The sequence below is a fragment of the Augochlora pura genome, chromosome 2 (genome assembly GCF_028453695.1).
Source record: "Augochlora pura isolate Apur16 chromosome 2, APUR_v2.2.1, whole genome shotgun sequence".
In the NCBI taxonomy this organism is placed as follows: Eukaryota; Metazoa; Arthropoda; class Insecta; order Hymenoptera; family Halictidae; genus Augochlora; species Augochlora pura.
Window position 1 is genome coordinate 12,148,736 of NC_135773.1, and position 12,487 is coordinate 12,161,222.

The window sequence follows — 12,487 nt, forward strand, 5'->3', positions numbered from 1 at the left end:
TAATAATAATATCAAACTTATATACACATAACAATCATATATTCGTTAAATAAAATGTCTACTTTAAAACGTTAATAAACAAAGAAATAAATATACTGCTAACAGACTAGCAAAGATAATTTTCCTACGATAATTGGACCCTGAACTGTTCAACGAGCAGACAAACATTATTTATTACCAGCGCATATGTCTTCTACGTATTAAGAGCGGTGTTATTTTTAAATAACGAGGCGATCTATGCACGTTCCTTTTTTGGAACGTTTCTTCCGTTCCGTACCAAGCTCAGTATTTAAATATCTCGCATGTATAATGGATTGCGCAATCCGCGATGCCTTATGTAACCATGCACTGCTCGAGAAAGCGTCTGCTCGGAATGCGTACAGTGAAAACGTAGACGTGAAGCAGAGAGACCCCGCAGGACAGGATCAAGGATCTGACCGTGGATTCTTTTGGTAAATGTAAACATGACTTCCACTCAATCACTTGCCCCGAGTCAAGAAACTTCGCGTTTAATTGCAGAATTTTCGACCCATTGCATAATCGCTCCTGCAGATATTAGGTTGTTGCATATGAAATGTCGGATTTTTAAGCGCGTATATGAAACTGCATATCTTTTTTCAAAAGCTATTAATTTAATCAAAATGTGCCCCATTTGTTTCAATACACTTTTCCCAACGCGAGTTTAATTCATAAATGTCCGTCTTCAAGAAATTCTGATTTTTCGAATTAATAAACTGTAGTATGGAATTTTTCAGACTGTCTCCATTTACATACTGTTTAGCCCACAAAAACTACGCATACGTCGTACAAAACAATTGCGAAATTAAATGAAGTAAAATATAATATTTTATAAAATATAGATCTTTCGCCAAGCGACTTTCGCTATTTTAAACATTTAGGACAGTTTTTACGGGCTAAATAGTACATAGTATTCATACAGGATAAATAGTATATAGTATTCATATGCACCAATCTAATAAAATGCACTTTATCGCATAAGATAGAAATACTATAAGCCAGAAGATTTATTTCAGATTTCCAGTGGAAGTGGCTTCGGACGGCGGCGCTCGATGGGCGAGCGTCGCTGTGGACGACGGGTATTGGAGCGCGCAGGATTTTGGGCGGATATATCCGCCAGCCGTCCGCAACGGTAAACACGCTTGGGCGGATATATCCGCCAGCCGTCCGCTAAGGGTCTCTAACGTCCGAGAGGTAGAGGGGAAGTTACGAAAATGTGGTAAAATGCAAGCGCAGAGCTGGTCAACATGCTTCGCGCGGTTTGTAATGGAACAGCCACGCGCCGAGGGCGAATCTACTGGCAACGTAGGAGAGCTGACGTCAGAGAAGAAAAACTCAAGTGTTTACGTTTTTCAAGCTAGGGTTCGTTCTATTTCTCTTAATCCCGACATTATTTATGACAGGTCGCTGTCACATTCTTCAGTCGAACAACGTGTAATGACAACACTGTCCTAAAACTGCTCGAAATCTGCCCGAGCTTTTGCGGCCTAAATAGTATATAAATGAAGACACTCTGAAATATTCCATATCAGAGTTTATTAATTCTAAAGATCAGAACTTGTTTAAGACAGGCATTTCTGTGTTGATATCTTGTTGAAAAGAATGTAGTAAAGCAGACGGAGCATATTTTGATTAAATCAACAGCTTTTGAAAAAAGATATAGGCCAGAAAAACTATATATATATTTATATATTTACGTAAACATCCGACATTTCATATGCACCAACATAATATATTGCGTATTAAGAGAGTTTTTATATATTGCATAATAAGAGGGTTTTCTGTATGAAATGCGATCAACTTTCTACAGCATATATTTACGTCGATTATGAGCCAATAAAATCTGTTACGTAAATATTAAAATTATTCTTTTCGATGGAAAGAAGTTGATGGAATGTTAGTATGCATTTATAACTGTACAGGGATTATAAGAATTTCATACTATAAACTATCGAACCCTAAAGACGATTGAGACGTGATGCTTTACAAAAATAAGAAGGTTGATTTCGTTTAAACATTTCGTCATTTTGTTTATAATATACTCTCGATGAAAAAAATTCATTTAATCATTTCCTACGAAAGAGTCTTTATAATTCGATAGACCATAAAATAGCAAATGTGACACGTTTATTTCGACTACCATGTTACGTTTATTTCTACCACATAACTAACAGCACGCGAAAATGATTAAACAAGAGACGAAATTTCTAATCTTTCAGTTTGTTACAATTTATGAATGAATATGTTATTTCGCCTAAAGTCGGCTATCCGCGACCGTTCCGATCAGACCCGGCCTTTCCAATCGCCCGTTTAGGCGAAGCCACGATTTTCGGAACAGTTCGAAGCTCGCTCCCCGATTCCCGCAAGCCGATCGCGATACTCTCTCTGGGGCCAACCCGCGAAAAGGTTAGGCCGCGAGAAAGTTGACATTCTTCCAATAACAGCGTTCCCATCGAACGATCCCGCCGCGGCAGATAGACCGCGGCAGACGCTGCCGTTCGTTGCGCGGCAGACAGCGGATCTCTTAATAGGCTGTACATCTTCATGGCCGTGGAATCACGGAGGGATTATTACCTCGGGTAATGTCAGGTGTGAATGTCAGTGAAACATGCGAAAGCCAATGGCACGGGTTTTCCCGCGCCGCTCGGGTGTCGCGCACGCCAGAGCGGAGGAAGGTGTCTCGCCCGGGAGAGGCGTCCAGCGCCACGCGCGTGCAATTATGCAAAACCCATATGATTTAATCGTTTGGCCAGCACGAGGCTGCGGCGTCTCGCGTCGCCTAGACGCGGCGCGGAATCGGGCGGAGAGAGAGTTTCCCCGGTTCCCAAAGGAAACTGGTCGCGAGGCGGTTTCTGTGCCAGCGAGCGGCCGGAGCCGCGAGAACACGCGTATAAACCGGCCCGTACAAAGGGTATTTGCGTCGATTAGCATTAATACGTCCGACGTCCAGCTGAGGAGCTGGACTCGATCCTCTCGGGTACCGGAGGCAGCATTCCTCTTCTGGTTCTCTCCGCTCGTGATCCTTCTTTTTTCTCGCTCGCGAGTCGGCAGACCTACGCTGCCGCACAAAAGAATAAGACACTCGCCGTATTTCGTAATCGTTTATATTTCAGCACGAGAAACGCTCTCTTTGCACGCGCGGGGCGTGTCGTTTAACTCTTGCACCGCAATTTTTCTCGTTGACTACGTGTTACGTAAAAACGAAAAATATTAGCGTAAAAAAAGGAGCACACTAGGTGACAATCAATATTTCTGAATCCTTTAATCTAAGCGCTTTCATTCTATCACTTGATATCGTATAATCGTATAAGTAGAAGAAAAGCTGTCTAAAACTAAAGTATGCATTTATGCATTATTCCTTGTATGTATATTAAATGCTGCAGCGATTTGACAATTTTTATTTAAATAATTTTTAAATACGACATTGAATAGTTGTACCTTGATCACAGCAGTATATATTGTTTCAATTTTACAAGACCCAAGTTCTTACACTTCCGGAAATGAATTACATGTTTTGATGCGTATAGAAAGAATAAATAAATTAAACTGCCCCGGTACAATTCTCACGTTGGTTTAATAAAAGTTCGCAGACTTTTTATTAACGCGCACGAAAGTGGGCACGGAAACGCTAAACGCAGACGTTTCTATGCAATTAGTTTTCCATTTCCTATTCCACCTATGATTCCACCATTTAGTGCATGGTGAAATGGTTTTTACGATCGGATGCTTGCAATCTTCTTTAATTATTGCTCTATACCGACCACATCCTGCGACGACAGCGGCAGATGACGACACACGGCAACTGTACGCAACGAGACCGCGACGACGAGCACGGGATCGCCACTCGTCCACGCCGATGGTTATTTTTTCGTTTCCGCGGCGAGTGTTCTCTGTATGGAAGCGTGCGTGATCATAATTTTGCGAATCGCGCACGGGGAACACGCAGGAAACGTCCGCGTCCGCGATGTACTATTAAATCTGCCGCGATTTCTCTCGGCGCTCGGATGTAACCCACGCGCTTAGGGGCACCCTCGTCGGCGAGCGCTGCATTTAAAAACCCATAACTTTGCATTTGAAACACTTCATTTTCTATTATAATTGCATCAAGTTGAAAGCCGTTAATCTTCTATTTAATAAGCAGTCCCATATTTTCTGCGTACACTTTCGTTCTCGGTTAAAATATCTGTTAGCGATTATGAAATTTTCATTAACCCAGCATCGATTTATCTTTCGATTCACTAAACACGTTTTCTTGGAAGATATCTCTTCTAGATATATGTATTTGTGTTGTTCTCGATGAGAAAATTATTTCAATCGACTTCTGGAGTTAAGTTAAAGAAAATTAACAACTTTTAACGTCGAGAAATTGCTTTGTGATAATTAATTTATAAAATCCTTATTTACCCGAATTTTAAGGGATTGGACTGGCTTTTGTCCATATAATTCATCGATTTGATTTCAACGAGTTATAATTAGTTTACTAAATTCGTGTTATTATTAGCAGAGGTTTTAGTCGTTCCTTTTATCATAAATCCAACAAGCAATCGACGTCCAATAAAATCGAATGCCACGTCCCCGTTAAACGCTCGCCAGCTATCGCTTCGCCATGTTATGTCCCAGTTGCTGCACCATCGACGACGTCATTATCGGTTGATCTCTGAGCTCGGTGCATCTTCTTCGTTTCAGAGAGCAACATATGAAAACTGGTGTCCGGTCACGACAAAATATCCTTTCACGCTGAAAGTCGCAATTAATCAAGAAGTATTTATTGTTGGTGACCTTTACTTTCCAGGTGAATTCTTTCCGGGCGCATAGGTGCCACGGCTGCGTCGGCCATAGCCACGGCAGATGAAGAAGAATCGCGGCGTGATTGTCGGACAACATCGGCCGACGGAGAGGGCTCGCGCGGGACGAACAAGGACCGCTCGAGGAAAGCTCGAACCTTGACGAAGTGCTCATAAATATGTCGGTGCGCGAGAATGCATCAATGGTAGCCAATATGTCTACCGTTGGTTCGCGACAAAGCCGTTTACACGTCGCCGGGACACAATGGCATACCATCGGGCTCGTTGAATAGCTAATAGTTTATCGATACTCTTCGAGGGGGGACACGCGAAAATCGACTCCTCGACTCACCCGCGGTGTGAACGTTCAATGAACGAACTTTATCGGTGCGCACACCCGGCATATGATTTACTCCAGAAAACGTGTTTGCCCAAGCTCGTTACGGAATGCATTAGGTCGACGGAAAAAATAATTGCAGTCTCCGACGCTTTAACATCCACCATCAATTTTCAGATAAATTGTTACTCGCGTGTGCCCGTGTGTTATGCCATCGTAAACCGTGCGGTACATCCTACCGGTGCCAGCAGATCGTATTTACCGTCATTGTTTCTCGATGTTTATTAATGCGCAAAAATTCCAGTTTCAGCGATTTCGTTCAGCGCGTTTCAAATCGCGAGTTTAATCGAGGATTTCAGAGGACGAGCATTTAGAGACATTTTCGAAGACTGGTCTAATTTTATTCCATTTGAGAAATTATACTTGCTTTATTTTGAAAGCGTCGTTGAAATAATCTGATATTAATTAACTAAAACTACCAGGCCAATGAACCAGGTCTATAAATTTTACCTTAACAATTCCTCGAGCACATACTATAACAGAGACGCTAGCAAATTTAAATAAATTATTATAAGCTCCAATATTATATAATTTTCTAAATATTACCTCTAATAATAATAATAAAATAAGATATATATAAAGTACAAAATATAATCAAATAATAAAAATAAATAAAACAGATAAAATAAATATTGCTTAATGCTAATGTAAAGAAAATATAAAAACGCTAGTAGATTGAATTATCCTATAAAAACAGAAATATTCACGTCGTTCGAGCGTTAATTAATTTGACGGGAGAGATCCAGAAAAGCGAATATAAATCTTAATAAGTGGACGCGTAGGTAGAGATTAGGTCGCGGCTTTCGTTGAACGGCTCCGGCTTTAATCGTACTGTCGGACGTCCCAGGATCCGACAGTTAATTCCGGTGACCGGATGCTCTTTGCAGGCGACAGTGTCGTCAGAAAACGAAGAATGTCACAGCACGCGTTCTATTCAGGCGAGCGTAAGCCGCTGGTATAGCACAGCCTACCAAACTGGAAATGCATCGTCTCGCTACCGCACGAGTCGCCGGAGGCCGGGCGTACCGCACACCGCATATCACATGATATCCTGCTGCAACCACACTAACTTACACACCCTAGAACAACGTCCTACACTGGTCCGGGGGTAGGCTGTTCCGGATACTGTCCCGTTTCTATGATGCACGGCGTCGAGTGGCACGTGATGCGCCGTGTCGATGCAAAACAGTGCCTTGTAGCAGGCGGTGTGTTCGAATTCGCGAAGGGGGACGGTCTTGCTCGATTAGGTATTTTCTGAGGTAGTGTACTCTACGCTCTTTAATCGAAAGAAGGAGATGAGAGTAATTTTTATTTGTGTAATAGATAGAGATGAATTTCGAAAGGATTTTTGACAGATTATTTTATGCAAAAGTAAAATGATAGCTGTGCGCTATTTATTCTTTGACTTTTAGAAATAGGAGTTGAATAAAAATATTTATCTTATAAAAAGACGAAGATTTATTGCAATTCGCTTTTTAAGCAAAATTAGTATTTTATAATATAAAATTGTTAGAAACGGAGCTAGGGCATAAATTTATTTCTTATCCAATGCATTTATATGTGTTCTTAAATCCTTTTAAAGTTTTTACACGTTTATATTTCAAATTCTAAAAAAATTGCGGTAGACTCAAATTTAATATTCATAGGCCTCAAAGTTTTGAAAATACCTTTTTATGCCAAATAGGCGTTACTTTGCGTGCTGTAACTATCTTCTCTTCGCCGCTAAAATATTATTAATGCAGAAATCAAAAGTCTCTTTTACCTCTATTTCTGTACCCTTCCGATGTAAAACCTATATTTGCATAAATGTCCGTTAAGTTGACCGAAAGTTTTACGGCACGGGAGAATCTATTAATTTGTATTGAAATGGCGATCGCGAGGCAATCGAACGCAGTAAACGAAGGAAGCAAACAAAATCGAGTAAGTGCACCAATTAAAATAAATACGTAGATATTATACAGTAAATACGATACGAAGAACACAGATAGCCGTATTTTAACAAGTAGCAGACACATAACCAGTAGTATATATTAATCATGAAGAGACAGGTACATGCATGCGAGAATAAAATCGAGTCCTCGATCATTTATTACTATTCGATTTGCTTAGTGCCGTATATTGTGGAAGAACAATAAGAACAAGAGGATCGATATACCTACACATTTTGGAAACGTCTTCGTTTCTCATTTTTAAATGCAATTTTGCAAGATCCTCGGTCAACTATACTTCTGACGAAGGAATAATAATTTCATTCTGATGTTGAATCATTCTTTAATACACAGAAACAGGCATTTTTTCATTCTGAGGTACAATTTCCATAGATATAATAGATTTTTCAAGATATAATAAATTATTACATCAAAATTACCTACTTGTAATTTCATAGAAGTCTTTAATAGTATTTAATAAATATTTTCGAAAAATAGCGTAAAAAATCTAAAGAAACGTATTTTCAAGGACGTCAAGGAAGTCACGTATTTGCTCTACGAGCTAGAGAAGTAAAGGAAGGCGTCAAAGTAGAAACATTCGCAGCCTCTAAGAGTCTCATAGTTAACACTGGATCGAGAATTACGGCGCTTCATGGTCGGACAGTGTGTTTATTCATTAAGAAATTCGTGAACCGTGGCCGTGCCGGATAAAGCATGCCGGTAGACGGATTGGAAGCAGCGCCGTCGACTCGCGTTGGCAGGCAAATTAACGATTCGGTTCGTTAATAACGAAAATATTCGTGGTACACGGCGCTGGGAGGCTTAACAAGGGGGGACGTCGTGAGAATAGTCTGACGATAAACGCAAAGATGGATCGCGGCAGCTGCGCGAACCGTTCCCGCTACATCGGTAGCGATCTTCAAGATAAGCCAGCTGGTCCCTTTATCGATCCCTAATCGCGTTTGAACGTAAATCGAAGGCGAGGCGTGTCCGTCTGCTCCTGCTGGGTATCCTAACGTACAGCCGTGAAGAGTTTCCTGGTGTAAATCACCGGATCGAAAAAATTCCGGCCGCGCAACGTGGACACGCCGGACGCCATAATAAACATCCGCTGTGGCGACCACTTCGATATAATCCATAAAATCTGGTTTTAATGGCGGCGGCGTTTTGACAAGTCGCTCCGCGACCGTCGCTCGTTAATAATTTCAATTAATCTAAGTGTCGTTAATTCGTCCGTGAATAATAACATAAATTTTGTCGCGTTTAATGACGTCCGTTCAAACGACGATTAATATTCAAGATGGTCGATCGAACAACGGTCGCATCACACTGTACCGTTACAGCTCATATTTTGGTATTAAAAAAGCATCGTTCGAGAGCTTATTATAGTGTAAGTTGCATTTTTGTTTGACTTTCTTCCGGATTTTTTCGCAAGGAAATTACAAACCTGTTGCAGTCACGTTTGCGAGGTTTTAACTATTTTATTTATGACCAAATAATCGAGTTTTATAAGGTGACAATGATTGCGGTTATTGTTACGTGTTCAGCTATAGCAGGTACTGGAAGAAAAGAAAAATTGTTTCCACTGATTTGTCAATACCGGGAGCCTAAGAAAATATAAAAAATATATATTTTTAAAGCTATTATTTTAATAGAATTTAAGATGTCATAGTCGCTTAATAAAGAATATATAAAAAATTTATTTTTTAGAACAAGAATCATTATAGAAAAGTTTGCACACATGGAATAAGAATCATTTATACCCCAGATGGTGGAAGAACAGAAAGTATCGCACTAGACTGCACGATTTCTACCGATTTTCTACTATTAGCCTTGCGGATGAAGTCAGCTGCAATGACCACGCGCGTTCTATATACTGTCTCTGACGTCGCGAATGGTAATTGCCTCTATTCATTTTTGTAGAAACATGAATGACTAAATAAATGTCAGCTGGGATTCACCGGCGGAGAGTGTGTCGCCTCGGGAATGACGTAATTCTTTCCCGGTTCGCCGTGCTTTTTTCTGTCCGACCGAGAGACAGATCAAACACTTGCGCGTAGCTACGCGAGAGAAACACGAAAATTCGACGGTTGTTTGCACAATGTCAATCGTCTGAAAGGTGTAACGACTAAATACCGGCAGTCGAGGCGACGAGAGTACACACGGGGTCTACGGTAACAGCTCATTTTTCGTTTGGTGGATCGTCACTGTCAAGGAACGTCCCACAAGGTCGGACAGATTACTATGTGCTGTTTGCTCGGCGAAGTTCCAAGTGTTTCCAACTCTGACTAGACGGTAAAAAGAAGTATACATTGGTCTTTATGTATTTATGATACGTATTCCCATTTCTTGAAAATTTTAACGCTTTACTGACTGATTATTCGGCTGTAAACGTTTGTATTATTATACATTAAATATTTTCATAACATTATACAATATTCATTTTATGTATTTTATTTTTATTTAAAAATTTATATAATGATATCAACGATTTTATCTCAATAATAGATAACAAATTGTTCGTTATAATTTTATATCACCTGTCTAGCGAATTTGTACATTTGTTAAAATTCTCGTCGAATTTCCTAACAATATTATCCTTAACTGAGCTGTTTTTTTATTTACAAAATTAAAAACTTAATGACATTGCTAAATTTTATCAAATTGAGTGCAAAAAAATGTATTATGGGAAATGTTCATTCACTAAAGCGTTTATTCATTGGTTAAAATATTTTATATATATAAAATTATTATGTTGTCTAAAAATGATACTATTCTGACGAACAATCTGTAAAAATTCCAAAAATGCATTTCATAATGAAAAACCTATTTGAATTATGTTAGTAAACATTTTCCGCTCAGTTTGCCTTCACTTTAGCAACATATAAAAACAGGAAGGGAGCTTCGGAAGATAAACGCAACAATTAGAGACGATTACCGATAACTTCCTCGTCAACAACACGTATGAAGCACGGCGTACACGAGGGCAGTGAGCTACCGGTTTCATCAATAACTCGATTAACATTATCGCCGCGATTATCGGCGGTGATTATGTTCACATCTACGCCGATGAACGTGTAGCCTCAGTTTTTGTTCCGCTCGAGATAATGAATAAAAGTTCTTTTAACCTCTTTGCCCGTAGTCCCTTAATCGCAACAGATTTAAAACTTGCTTTTTCTTTTCCTTCGATTTAAATATCTATGGAATAGAAAAAAAGGTTAAAAATATCAAATGCAATCGAAATGAATAATAATATATTAGAAATTGATTTTGAAAAATCGTGAGGGAAGTCGCAACATTTTTATAATTAAAATAACATATTTCAACTTTCTTGAGCGATTGGAAATTATTTTATCTATTTTAATATATTATTTGCCATCAGTGGTTTTATAATTCGTTAGAATCTATAATTTACATTGAAAAATTTCTTGATAAATTGTATAGTGACACTAATTATTTAAATTACATATCAACAAGTCATCCTTAGTTGTGTCATCCGATAATTTCGTTTCGGACTATTATACAGAAAAAAAATTGTTTAAATTCCTCACAATGTAAAACTGTAATCAAAAATTCAATCGATAGATAACATTCTTCTTCCGTCACTTAAAAGACCACAAAATAAATATAATTTTCAAATCGTCCGTCAAACACAGGAAACCGATTTATCACCCAAAAATTGAAACCTCGCCCAAACAAATTCTTAAATCTGTCCCCGATAGCAAAGTTCCACGAACACCATATCTAAGAACGAAAAATATCCACGATACGATGTAACAAATTTCTCAATACACAGAAACAGCAACGTCGCCGCTAATAAGACAATTTTCAACAGAGAAATGTAACTATCGCAGTTGGTCCTTATTGGGACCAGAATGGAATTCCGCAGTAATTGAGAACGATAACAATGAAAATAAAATATGAACGCGCGGGCGCAGAAAGGGGGAACGCGATGGAAAATAATCCGATGCAAATGCGAGGTCCGGCTCACCTCTCTGTACACGACTATGCGCGTCGATATATTCGTTCGGAAAATCTCGAGATAATCTCGGTAGAAATCGAATAGGAAAAGGGAGGTTCTTTGAATCATCGATAACGAGAATTCTGAAAAGGAGGGGGGGGGGGGGGGGAGGTATACGGATAGAGGCGCGGCTCGTGTGGTCCCGTAGCATAAAGCAGTTTGCTCTCCCTCCCGTGGCTTTTTTTTTTTTATCATTAATGTTAATTGATTCTGTTACCGGCTAAGAAATTGAAAGTAATTAGGCCCGCCGGTTAATAACGAGTTCTGTATCATAGACAACGCGTGGAAACTAATGGAGTTATTCCGTTTTTTAATAATCCGCACTACCGGGATTATGGGGGCCGGCCTGGCCGGGAATTGGCTCGGTAGAGACCGACTGCCGGCGAGAGAGTCCGATACTATTAAACAAGTTACTTTCCCGTTTTTATCGTTAATCTTAATGGGGGCCTCCTTTCTTCGGGGTGGAATTTAAATGAACGCGCGGCGCTCGCTTAGGTGGCCAGTTGTAAATTAGTAGCCGCGGAATAATAGACGCGTGGCGCATAGCTTTCGTATTTCATGCGTACAATGTGTATAGAAACGTATGCGCTCGTAACAAATTTTACCGTGACCAGAAAAATTGCCGGCTATTATATTAGGCCGTTCCGCGGGTACATACCATAACTAATCCCTTCATTTGTCTTCCTATAACTGCTGATACAATCAATGGTTCCAGGTTCTCAACGCCGTAGAAAAGTTGCGGCGAGAGGAACTCGGCCTGATCGTCTTAAAAAAGAGAAATCGCATTTTCAGACGCCCCTGATCTTTTTATTGTCACGCCGTTCACCTCTCGGATTTATTATTAATACATAAAATCCGATGTTCGATTGTTTTTTGCTGCTTTCTTAGCTCCAAGTATTTCGTGAATTATCGCCTTGAGGTAGAAGATTTAATCCCTTGATTTCTAGCACTTACTTCATTGCTAATCAATTATCATTATTTTGCTCTTTAAATATTGCTAACTGAGAAGTGACTTAGATGCATAACAAGTTTGACCACTATGTTACAGTGCAAAGGGTTCAAATTGCCGTGGAACAGGTAAGTAGAACTCATATATTTATAGATTATTTTTCGAAACTTGGAAAAAAGGAAAGGTTATTTCGTTAATTAAAAGTAGTGAAAATAAGGTGGAGATGTCATTACTATCCGTTATTAGCAACATTTCCTTGTATTTTGCGACCTCGCGTACAGTTCAAATGCATCCTCAGCCTAATGGCAACGTGGCGTGTAACTCGAAAGCGTAATTACAAGGGTAAAACGATATCCCCTATAAATATTTTCATTGAACCACGCGCGAGAG

General features: G+C 39.6%; 1 long non-coding RNA gene across 1 annotated transcript; it reads left to right on the forward strand.

Moving 5' to 3' along the window:
- Positions 1–378: 378 nt before the first annotated feature.
- LOC144477220 (uncharacterized) lies at positions 379–5,732 on the forward strand. Its single transcript, XR_013495147.1, has 3 exons — positions 379–452; positions 1,035–1,380; positions 4,811–5,732. It is a non-coding gene; the product is annotated as an uncharacterized LOC144477220 (long non-coding RNA).
- Positions 5,733–12,487: the final 6,755 nt, after the last annotated feature.